Raw genomic sequence first — 12,416 nt, forward strand, 5'->3', positions numbered from 1 at the left:
GATCACCTTAACTAAACAACGACGTTTTACAACATATCCAGTAAACTGTGCTTATTGCTATAAAATCCAAAGCAAAAAGTTTTTTTTTTCTGCAGTCTGACCCTGATCTCGGCAACTAACTTACAAAAAGCCACGGTTTCCTTGTTCTTCTTTCTGCGTGCGGTATAATTCTTAAGAATAATTTAATCAATTTACTGAAGTCCATTCCCAGTTTTTGTTGATAACATCCTGGATATCCAAAGAGCAGTGTACTAAAGCACAAAGTGGATGAACAAATGGGCGCTTGGACTTTTTTTTATAACTATTCCGGCAATTCACCGGTGCTAGTTTATTCAAAAAGGTAAAGGTCTCTACACTTTCGTAGAGACCAAGACCAAGTATCTAAGACTTCTATGATTTAACATCTCATCAAAAGAGCAGTTCAAAGCCCCCAGCCATTGTACTGGGGCTCTGGTTTGGAGCTTGCCGGCCAGAGGTAAGAGCGCCACCTACTGGTCCGCCAACATCACTTTCACTTTCAACTGTATGCTAGTTGGGACTAGCCTTGCTTATCTTCTTAGGTTAAATGATATAACGACTACAAGGTGGTGACGTTGGCGCTATCCTTCTTAAGACCACTTTCAAAAGCATACTGGCTGTAGGTAACAAATGTCGCTTAGAAGCATGAAAAAAACACGTTAAATATCTAGTATTAACTGATTTTAATGCGCCACGAACGGCCTGCATGATAAATTTATACTGGAAATTGTTAATAATTTATTAGCGCCTCATTTGTATGTAAATACGTCCACGGACCGTAACAGTCCACTTCATTCTCATGAATGATGCATGGAGAGATATTTTTAGTTGGCTTCGAGGGAAGTAAGGTCGTTGCGGGCAATTTCCAAATTCTAGTCTTTTCTATCGCTGTAATTAAAGTAGAATTTTATCAGAAGCACAGGTTCCGCAAAGACAATTTCATTAAACAAACTTAAATATAATTTTCGCTGCTCTTGCACTTGTACTCTGACAGGAATTAAGGTCTGTGAAATGTGGAGGAAACAAAACTTTAAATGAACATGGTAGCATTTTCTGATAACTATTGCTTTTATTTGCTCCCAAAACAAGGACGATATTGTTTGATTTTTTAAAAAATGGCATCTTGATATTTTAAATGGTAATGGTGATAATGATACTCACTGGTGGCCCAAAAGCACAAAACGCAATTGAAAAGTTTTGAGAACACAAGCATTATTTCGAGAACACCATACGACTGTAGTCATAAAAAGATTGAAGAGTCGTTTAGGGATTGCTAAGGAAGTAGGAGACAACTAAAAAAAAACCTTTCCTGTTATACAAGAAATTTGAATCTCGGAGATCTTAATAGAAGAATGTGTAATCGCGTATAGAGGTCTGTTAACATATTTTTAAACTAAAGACATCATCGTTCGGGATTTCTCCGTATGTTGGCGAAAAAAACTGTCGACACTCCTAAATTATTTTTTAACAGCATAAAATATTCTGCAAAAAAAAAACTTTTCGCTTTGTAATAAAAAAATGTCTATAGGTGTCGCTGTTAGATACGGTAAGCGTGGTAACCAGGACCAGAACAAATAGGAACAGACAGGAAAAGTGGCTTGTGATATCCTAAGTCTGGAACAATGTTGACTTTCAAATGTGAAAGTAAATAAGAGCGGGGAAGTGTTTCATCCGTTACAGAAGAGTTTAAAATACATACATACAGTGGGACAAATAGAAAGGCGGACGAGAGAGGAAAAGGGTGCAGGGCTTCGATCTTGAAACCAGTGTTTTTCTTATTTGGACCAGTGACCAGTGTAGATCCCTCAGTTCTTTCTCATTGTTTTAGACTAAAAACAAAACGGTCGGAGAGAAAAATATGATAAATGTGCTACTCTGGCTCTGTAGGTCGCTTGTCAGGAACCGATCAGCATTTGAGACACATGACTGTAAAACATTTCCAAGAGGGTTCAATTATTAGTTAAGGACAAGTGCGTTCACATCCAGTAGTTATTATAATTGTATAATTAAATTCTACGTTTTTAATAATTGTATAGTTGTAGTGCAATGGCTCAATCCCCCTACTTTGTAGTATGTACCGTTTCACAGTTTCTGCCCCTTTTCTTCAACGAATGTACTGTAATGTACGTGTAACCTTACGGTAATGGGAACTAGCTCACACGCCGCACCAGCGGTGATGACGGGAGGCCGCTAAACAGGCGAGTTTCACAACCTGTCACTGCGCTGGATGAATGGCTGTGCACAGACTGGGGGCAGATGAGAGAGTCACCTGAGTTGTCTGAAGCCAGCAACAGCGCATACTGAGCGACGGTGCTCATATAACTGCCTGGAGCTCTGTGGTACTTAATATTCAATTACCTAGCGTTGTTTACTGGCGCAGGACGTCGCCGAAAAACAACAAGTATTTATCCATTTCACAGGGGCAGGCCAGTGGCTGCAAAGCAGGGACTTCAGTGCTTTCGCCTTCCACTTCATTTATCAACTTTGAAGCAAAATAATCAAATCCCCGGAATGGAAGAGCTTCTGGTATCGTATGCAAATATGTGTGCTGACGTAGGAGATCATGTGGTTTTTGGCGTAGATCCTCCTGTGATCGAGAATTTTTTTCTACTGTTGTCTTTAGGATTCGGTAGAATCTTTGGAATTAATCCTCATATTCGATATCCTGCCGAAAAAAAGGGGGACCCGTATTCTGGATCCCTCCGTGGTCTCACCGTCCCAGTACCACAAACGCAGGGGCCAGGTAAGAATCTCACAAACTTAATATTTAACGATCGGTGAAGGATATTGACAAAACAAGTCCCAAAGTTAAAAGCCTCCCTTCCATCACTGCTGTGTGTACTGTGGTGTTATTATCATTATAACTTAGCCCCTGAACTTCGGTGGTCCCGCACTGTGCACAGTGGTCACCTGAATTGCTTGCCCGCGGAATATGCAATGATTTGCTCTCACAATCAGGAAGTTTTGCTATATTGGTGGGAGTCTGGGCTGGGGGGAAAAAACATGTCTACTTTTTTTCCCGATGTCGAAATAACCAGCAAAATATGGCTTCCGATTTCGACATGGCGTTACGTCGTTGCGAATATTTTATTTTAAAAGCACTAGTTATTAGGGTGTTGCCTTGGGGACTGTTATTAGCAGACACCCCCCTGGTTATCCGTTATGTCATGTATGCTCTGGCCGATATGTGCATAGATTGCATCCATTAACTGTATTTTGATTTCGGGTTAGTGGCGTATGATGTAGGCAACGGTGACGCCTACCGCGACCATTACTAGCAGCAGAGAATCAGGTCTTCAATGCAGCTACCATCAGAATAAAAAATAGCTGGTGTACTGTAGACCCACTGTAAACGGAATAAAGCCAGATGGCACGTCCTTTACTTACATTTTGTACACTGAGAGAGACATCTGTGTCTGTGCAACTTGTTTGCACCCCTGTAGGCATCCTAAATTAGCTTTTTTGAAATGTTTTTTTTTAATGAGCCCGGTTACATTTTTTTTATATATCAAATGCCCTTCTCTGCCCCCCAAACTGCATTAGAGCTTCGGTACACTTGTAAGAGTCCAAGGGTGCGTATGGTGGAGTTTTTTTTCCCCCACTCTGTGGTAAAATGGGTATTTTTTTCTCTTGTTGGGAAAATAGTTCTTATTATTAGGGCCAGGTTGCCTTTATGGTAGCTGTTTAATCTGAGAATCTGAAACCGGTAAGAAACCGCAGCTGTAAATTTCTCATGTTGCCGTCTCGTGTTATTTGAACTTGTCCTCAGGAAGCAGGGCTGCGATTTGTTGAAAAAGTTCCACCTGATTGATTTACTTCAAAGCCATGCGGGGTGCTGCCCTCAACTATTTCCTGATTGCTTTTTGTTTGTCTTTTTTTGTGGGAATCCAGTCGGCCCCTGCTTGTCGTTTAAAGAGACAGCCTGTTATTTTCTGCTCACCTTGCTTTCCGGAGTTTGTGCCCCGACAAGAAATAAAAATGTCACTCTCGCACGGGCTGTTGAAACACTCGGCTCGGCATGGTTTTCTGCCCTCAGTAAGGTTCAGTGAAGTAAATTGAGCATCCGTGTGTTTTTGCTTTTGTCTCGCAGTGTAAAGCGTCTGCGTATTATACGTCATGAAAGGCGCTATATACAGATTGTTGTATCGTATTAACGATACATGATCATGATGGTAAAATAGCCTCACGTTCGATGAATAGCCACTTTACCACCCTATCAGTCTACCAGTATACTCGGGGTGTGTGATACCTTCTTTGTCGCTTGGCTAAAATACTGCGGACCGTAGTATAGAAGATGTGATCTTGTTGCTTCGAGTGGACCAGCATTTAAGTTGTTAATTTATATATTGTAACGCTACGGGGGCTCAGGCGGGCGCCCTTGCCGCATCTGGTCGGCCCCATCCCGACTGAGGCTCGAACCCGGGACTTCCGCGTCTCTCTGCAGCGACCCAGCACCGTGAGCTAAAGAGAGATCTCTTTCCAGCCCAGTAGCTGTAGTCCTGCTATCATAGGGAAGGGCGGTGACGTCACCTGCTCTGGTACGCCGGCTCTTACACAGTACCTGACGGCCGTAAGCGTTACACTCTCCCCCGCTTAAATCACCGTCCCCGGCGAAGGGCTATCCCATCCCACTTCTGACACCAATGTAACGCAACGGGGGCTCCGGCGGGCGCCCTTGCCGCATCTGGTCGGCCCCATCCCGACTGAGGCTCGAACCCGGGACTTCCGCGTCTCTCTGCAGCGACCCAGCCCCGTGAGCTAAAGAGAGATCTCTTTCCAGCCCAGTAGCTGTAGTCCTGCTATCATAGGGAAGGGCGGTGACGTCACCTGCTCTGGTACGCCGGCTCTTACACAGTACCTGACGGCCGTAAGCGTTACACTCTCCCCCGCTTAAATCGCCGTCCCCGGCGAAGGGCTATCCCATCCCACTTCTGACACCAATGTAACGCTACGGGGGCTCAGGCGGGCGCCCTTGCCGCATCTGGTCGGCCCCATCCCGACTGAGGCTCGAACCCGGGACTTCCGCGTCTCTCTGCAGCGACCCAGCACCGTGAGCTAAAGAGAGATCTCTTTCCAGCCCAGTAGCTGTAGTCCTGCTATCATAGGGAAGGGCGGTGACGTCACCTGCTCTGGTACGCCGGCTCTTACACAGTACCTGACGGCCGTAAGCGTTACAATATTTTAATTATGGCACCCCACACGTCGAAGATTTCTTAGGAGTAACAGTTGGAAAGAGATAGCAAAAACTATTTACACCAGTAGCATACGGAAAACATCTTACTTTTGCTTTGATGATCGTCTAACATCACAGTTTGTATTGCAATTAGCAAAGCGGTGTAGTGTCACCTGGGCTGTCTGCTCTTGATGGAAATGTGCAAATCAGATTTATATGCTGAAGACGTGAAAATAATCTGCATCATGTGACACGGTATGCCATCCTACAAGGGAGATGTCAGAAACATCAAAGTGCACGCCTTGGCAATGTGCAATATCTTCTTTATATAATATATACTGTCCTTATAGTCCCATGACCTTGAAACAAGGCACAGGAGAGAGAAGCCACAAAGCCTAACCCACTTCATAAGTGGGCAATGAGGTGGAGAGTCCATTAGACTTCCCCATTGAATTTAGCCGAGCCAAGCAATGTTATCATCATGTGTTGAGGGGTAAAAAGGACCAGCGACCCACACAAACTCGGAGGAGGAACACGTAAACTCCACACAAACAGTGGCCGCAGTGCTAAGCACAGCGAAGCCGTGCTGCTGTGGTCACTGTGTTAGTCGCTTCTCACTTCTGTTTCTCAGTCTGTCGGTTTGTTTGGCATTGAAGGCAGCCCTTCAGCTGACAGCTGTGGGCGAGTCACTCAAGTATTGTATCTCTTTCTCGGAAATGGTTAAAAGACTGAAGACATGAAGCAGGCCGGGGTCGCTGTATCTCTGAAAGGCCAAGTTGTTGTTTGTCTGGTTTTGTTGCCACGGGTGTCCAAGTTGTGTGTGGCAACTGAAAGACAACTTCTAGGATTCTGTTCGTGTCAGCACCATCAGATACGATGCACTGTAATGATTTTCAGCTGGGGTGAAGTATTTATTTAAGTTTTCAAAAATGTAATTTGGTGAATTGTCGTGCTCTTTTTACAGTTTACAGCATCATTTATTTATGTATTATGTCATACCCATGGTATATACTGTGAATGAATTTGACCTGTTTTGGTCTGTGTTGACTTCTTCCTCAATATACCACAAGAGGTGTTTTTCAAATAAAATCAGCATATTTTTTGGATGGTGTTTTTCTCATGATCTTGAATTCATTAAGCACTTTTTTTTTGCTGTTATGTCTCAGATTAAGTATCTGTTAGAAAATGGTGTGCAACAACAAGGATGTGCTAAGAATTAATCATGAATTTTTTTAACATTTATAGCGATAAAGAAATCTAAGTTCTAAAACGGTCTCAGTAAATTCTATGTTTTTGTTAAGGATAAAAACAGCAGAAATTGAATTACTAAAGAAATGGAGTGATGAATTTGTATTATGACAAAAGCTAAAGTGTAGAAATGAAATAAATATCTTTTCAAATCCAGGAGCAGGTACTGCAATTTGATGAACTTCCTTTGTAGCTGCTGTATTTTATGAAATTGTTTAAAATTATTAGCCTGAAGTCTGGATCATCCATTTGCATTGCACTTGTGATCTCATGTTGGGTGTTTAACAGAATGCCTTTAACGTCCTCACAATGACATAATTCAGTATTCACAGTATCACAAACAACATCACTTTTCTTTTCATCGTTTCATCTTACAGATGAGAGGAGGCTCAGCTATTGTGTTCTATGGTGATGCCATCTTTGTGTGGGTGTAATTTCTTGTTGCTCTTTGCTTAATCCAGGAGAGCCCAACTTTAGTCCTCAAAGGCCACACTAGTGGGTTTTATCAGTCTCCCAGTCTCCAGCTTCCTAAAATCAAGGCAGGGCTTCAGCTTGTCCAGTTAATCACATCATGAGGTAATTAAGGAATCAGGTTGAAAGAAAGTCAGAAACCTTTCTGAGCTATGCACCCATGTTTTAGAGGTTATATATATACATTAGTACTGAGACAGAATTTAAAGTTGTATTGAACCTCTGTACATCCTGTAACAAATCAGGAGGATTAGTGTAGATATGTGCAGTTGTGCAATTATATTTCTATTTGCTTATTCTGCTGTACCGCAGTGCTTGAGTTACATAATGGTAATGGTACCTGCCATGAATCTAGCCTGTATCTTATTGTTATTGTATATTGACCATTTTACAGTTTTTAGCAAGGAATGTGCAAACTATAAAATACTGAGGTGTTTTTTTCTGAGAATTTAATACCTTTTCCCCTAAAATTTAAACACACCCATGAAAGAAATACATTATTGTCATTTAAGAAATGACATCTAACTTGATTCCTTTATAGAGAAAATATTTAAGGGAAGTTTCACAGAACCAGATCAGAAAACAGTCTTTGACTTGTTTGCCTAAATTGGTTTTAAGTAGGCTAGGTTGTTTACTGACACCTAGGGTCCATGAAACCACTGGCTAAAGTTTGCGTTCATAATGGCTATATTTTTATCTTGAGTGTAATTATGAATTTAGTCTGTTCGACTGCACTGTTGTAGCCGCAATTAGTCTTAATGTGTTGTAGTTGCAGTTTACATGGTTGTGGTTAATTTGATTGCATTTGACCTTCATAACAGGCCATCGATATTTAATGAGGTTTCCCAGGGAAGTTGTTTTTTCATTCACGGTGCCCATATTTGTGTTTCACCTCTTTTTCTTGGTAACTGCAGTTAAAGTCTTGTAGAATGCACTTGGTGAATCTTGATAGAGGGCTGTTATTCTTGGCGTGGGTTAAACTGTGCCTTCTGGGAAAATGAAACCAGACATTTGCTGTAGGACCCTGTCAACCCCAAAGTTTTTTTTTTTTGCTTGACAAGAGCATAGTCCATTTTGCTGTAAACGACATTTCAGATTTAAAAGGTCCCGTAAGGTTACTTGAGGATTTAAACACAGATCGGAGACCCAAGTGTACAGTATTGGAAATATGCACAAAATTGCCACAGACATTAAACTTTACAAATCAGCATTTCTTGAAACGTTTGCAGGGCTGGATTATGCAGATCGATTTCGTTTGTGCATGGCTGTTCTTTCAGGTTTTTTTCCACCTTTCGCACAGTTCAGAATGTTCCAGTCGGCACAGAAATCTGAGTCTCTACCCTTTTCTGCCATCCGGATCTGATGAATCAGGCTCATTAAGGCTTTGGTATTTAGTGAGATTATTAGAGTGGTCTCACTCCAGGGCCCCCGCTGATAAAACCGTCACGATGGGTGACTCATCCGAACCGTGATGCTATAGTGAAGCAGAAAAAGCAGTGGTGGTGGGAGGTGCTTTTTTTGAGCCAGGCGAGGAAGTTCTCAGGGTCGTGCATGAAGCACACAGTTGGTCAGTACACTGTGTTTGTTGTTCACCTCACTGGAGGACCATGAAGCTCCAGAGCCCTCAGCTCATTGCTCAGAATCAAAAGCACTTATTGGAAAATGTTTAGCCTCTCACGCACGGCATTTAATCTCTGTAATAAATTTAGGAAAACGTTCTTGATAGGTGACAAGGCAAACTCTAGCCCTAGAAAAGGCCTTCTGTGTAAATGAAATAAACTGAAGCAGCTGTAACAAGTTACATATAAACTAGCTTTATTTTTGTACAGCAGTAGAACATGGTGTGTGTTGTTACATAAAGTAAATTTACTATTAGGTTATGGGTTGTATTAAGTCTATTAGGTTATAGGTTATGTGCTGTATGTCTAAAATTGACAAAACAAATTTACATTTTATATCCTATAGAACTATCATAAATTTATCATACAGAATTGTAAATACCTAACTGAGACTTGCCTAAGTAATGTGTATTATTTTATTTTTAATAAAAAAATAACAAACTGAATTTTGAAACATTTAAGAGACCTATGGTATTGAGTGGAGGATTCCCCAGTTGTGTGGCACAAATGCGATTCCATTGACAGTTGATAAAAATGATTGCAATAAAGAATGGTTTTGAACAAAATCATGATGATTGAATTTACACTGTCCTACACATTTTATCATATCCTGACAAAACAGGAAAATAACATTATACAACAGAAAGATTTATAGACTGGATAATGTGTTTTGTTTAAATTAGTCAAATGTACTGTAATCTTAATATGTATATACTGGACAGGACATATTTGTTATAACTAATTTATGTCCATAAAATGTTAAGATCTCTTTTATTCGCACCCCAGTTTAGTGTAGCATTTTGTAAATACTCCTACAGCAGGAATTCCTCCAAGCAGAATTGTTCAAGGTCCCTTGATTTCCCTTGGTGAACATGCTTTCTTGAGATTAGTTGAAACGCACCTTTTTCGATTTTCAGCCAAATCATGCCCATTCATTTTCAGCCAAGCTTGAATGTCTTGGCAAAGGGAACCAGTTGTTTGGCCACAATGTCCTGGTACCGTATGTGTTGGAGTTCATGATCCATCCCCGTCTTGGTAAGTGCCTCAGGACATACAAAACAGAATAGAAATCCAGTCATACCTCACGGGGGCTTCAGCATTGTCTCAACTTCAGGATGTTTCACACCAAATATAACACTGATGAAATCTAAAAGTTTTTCATGGTTCTTGACATGATTCTGGTTCTCATTCAGGTGTTGTCTAGCAAATTCAAATCTCCTCTTTTCATGTTTCCGCCTCAGAAAAGGCTTCTTCCTTGCACTCCTGCCATGAGCGCCACATTCATGTAGCCTTTGTCAAATAGTAGTTTTTGACACTTTGTATCCTGAAGATGCCAGTATCTGCTGGAGAGCTCCAGCGGTTGCCTTTGGATTTCCAGTTGCCTCCTGAGCCACTTGTCTCACAAACTGTGGGAGCAAAATACACTTGCATCCTCTTCCTCACAGGGTATCCATTATACCAGTACCTTAAACTCACTAATGAGCTTTACAGCAGAAAGTGGTAGAGTCAGCCTGACAAATGACCGTTTGCCCGCTGTCTTCGAAGAGCTCTCTGACCTCTACCATGGTGGTGCATGCTACTACTAAATGCCTTCCATGTGTAACCTTTATTTCTACCCCAGGGAAACAGGAAACCTTTGAAGGCCTTTATATAGTTCCAGATGCTTAAATTTCTGTGCCAATCAGCAGAAATGTATTGCAGACTTGTTTTTGTTGGATTTGTTTTTTAAATACTTAGCGGTATAACCCTGCTCTAACATTTTTTTAAATTTTGTCTAAGGAAGATGTATTTTGTATTCTGTTATTATTATATCATTATGTTATTTGCACACAGAATGGGACTCAGTTCGTCCTCCACTGAAGTTCAGCCCCCATTTAGGTGACATACTGTAAGAAGCATCAAGCCCCACTTCACAGCAAATCAGGTGTGGAAGTGAAAAATTGTTCCATCAATAAAATTACAAGGGAATCTTAGGGAGGCCAGATGGTTCAGGGCTGGAGTGAAGAGTTAAGAAGGATTAACACCCCTCTGTGAATTATTGTGTCTAAACCTGCTTTTGCAATTCATAGAATTGTTACTTCACTATCAACATAGAAACATACTCTAGTTAGTTTACCAGTATTTGGAAGTCTGCTGTCCACAGACTTAAAAAATTGTCTTAAACTTAGTCTAGTAAGATCATATATTCAGGAGGGATGTGTTTTTATCTTTAGCTATTCTTCAGATAAACAAGCATGGAAAAGTGACCTTTTTTTCAAATTAAAAAGCTTGCAGTTTTGTGCATTCTCAATTCAGATTTTTTTGTTTTAAAAAAAATTGAGCTGCATCTTTGTTCTGCAAAAAAAGTCAGAATGGTCTTCTTCATTATGACGTTATTCCACTGTGGTTACTTTGGATTGGAACAAGGCTCCTTAAGTTTCACATCATGGCCGCCGTTAAGGTCAGGCAGCCTGTGAAAATTGTACCTTGGCTCACAGTTTGTGTTAGGGTTGGTGTTTGGGGAAAAGGCAAATCTGTGCTTCTCAGAAGTAAGTTCCCCTCAACCTTGAACAGTACACCCCCTAAAAAAGCTACAGTGCATTAAACAGGGTACTTCCATGGGTGTCTTGGCAACTTTATGCTGTGTCTTATAGGTGTACTGGGCCATTGTTCTAGACTGCAGAGCCCATAGTATATGTTTTAATCATTGGTTTGATGTGCAGACACTGAACACCGCATTATTTATGGAGAGCAAGCTGGGGTATGCGAAAAGACGAATTCCTAATGCAAGAAATTGCATAGGGCTAATAAAGCAACATTATTATAAAACATTATTATTATTTTCACAGGTACAAATTTCAGTTGGACCTTCTGTCACCCATTTGGCTGAAGCAGTCATAAGTGAAATAAAAAGCATTTCCTGTTATGTGTTTTCTCTCACCTTTAAAAATCATCATCTGGTCATCTTTGTTTGGGAATGGAACTCCCAAAATTCTGCCGACCTCAACAATCCTGCTGCAGCTCGGATGTAGCACACTTTCTCTTGAGCCCTGGGCCATATTTCAGTCTTGCATTTTACTTCTTGGGCGGCACAGTAGCGCAGTGGTTAGCATTGCTGCCCCACAGCACGCTAACCCTGGGTTCAGTTCTGGTTTGTGTGCTCTCCCCATGTTCACGTGAGTTTCCTCCAGGAGCTCTGGTTTCCTCTCACAGTCCAAAGACATACGGGTACTTTAACTGTCTTCTGGTCCTGGAGTGGGTGTGTGTGCCCTGTATGTGTTTATCTGGCGTCCTTTCCAGGGTATACCCTGCTTAATGCCCTGCTTTCCAGAATAGGCTCCGGCGCCACCGCAATCATGTACTGGATAATGCTGTTATACAAAAGATGGATTTTATTATGTTCTCCTATTCTTGTCTGTGCAGCACAGCATTAAACAGGACTTAAAACCGTAAAATATATTATATGATGCATTTTTTTAATATTATTGAATGCATAAACGGTTTTTATATCAGAAATAAGCATTTCTTGGGAATAAGAGCTGCAGATCAAGACGGGTGATCTGAGCAGATCAGTACTGAGGTTCAGCCTTGTAGCGTCACACTTCAGGTGTCTGTAAATCATAGCAGATACTTCAGTGAAAATAACAGTAAGTTTCACAATCTTCTTCTTCATGTGAAATCAGAATATAGAAAAAACATTGGACACTTCATTATTTTCACGGGTACAAATTTTAGTTGGGCCTTGCGCCCGAATTAAAGTGTCTTTTAATGCCAAGAGTTCACAGTGTGAATTTTAGTGATACCTGCAGTCTGTGTTACAGTCACATTAAGATCTCATTGCTTTAATCATGTCAATTAAAATTTACATAGCTTCAGTATAGACTTTTAGCCCCTAATATAAGGATGCA

The 12,416-nt window shown here is 41.0% G+C and overlaps 1 protein-coding gene across 2 annotated transcripts in view; it reads left to right on the top strand.

Annotated features, from left to right (window-relative positions):
• The first annotated feature begins 2,598 nt into the window (after positions 1-2,598).
• The window catches only part of zhx2a (zinc fingers and homeoboxes 2a), a 33,678-nt gene continuing 23,860 nt past the window's right edge, over positions 2,599-12,416 (top strand). Inside the window, exon 1 of one of the 2 annotated variants that reach the window (XM_088928822.1) lies at positions 2,599-2,761. The gene's annotated coding sequence lies outside the window, so the exon portion shown is untranslated. Of the gene's footprint in view, positions 2,762-10,359; positions 10,454-12,416 lie in introns of those variants that run through there. The other variant, XM_088928823.1, reaches the window with a different exon arrangement.

The sequence above is a fragment of the Atractosteus spatula genome, chromosome 12, assembly GCF_055471065.1.
Source record: "Atractosteus spatula isolate fAtrSpa1 chromosome 12, fAtrSpa1.hap1, whole genome shotgun sequence".
Lineage (NCBI taxonomy): Eukaryota > Metazoa > Chordata > Actinopteri > Semionotiformes > Lepisosteidae > Atractosteus > Atractosteus spatula.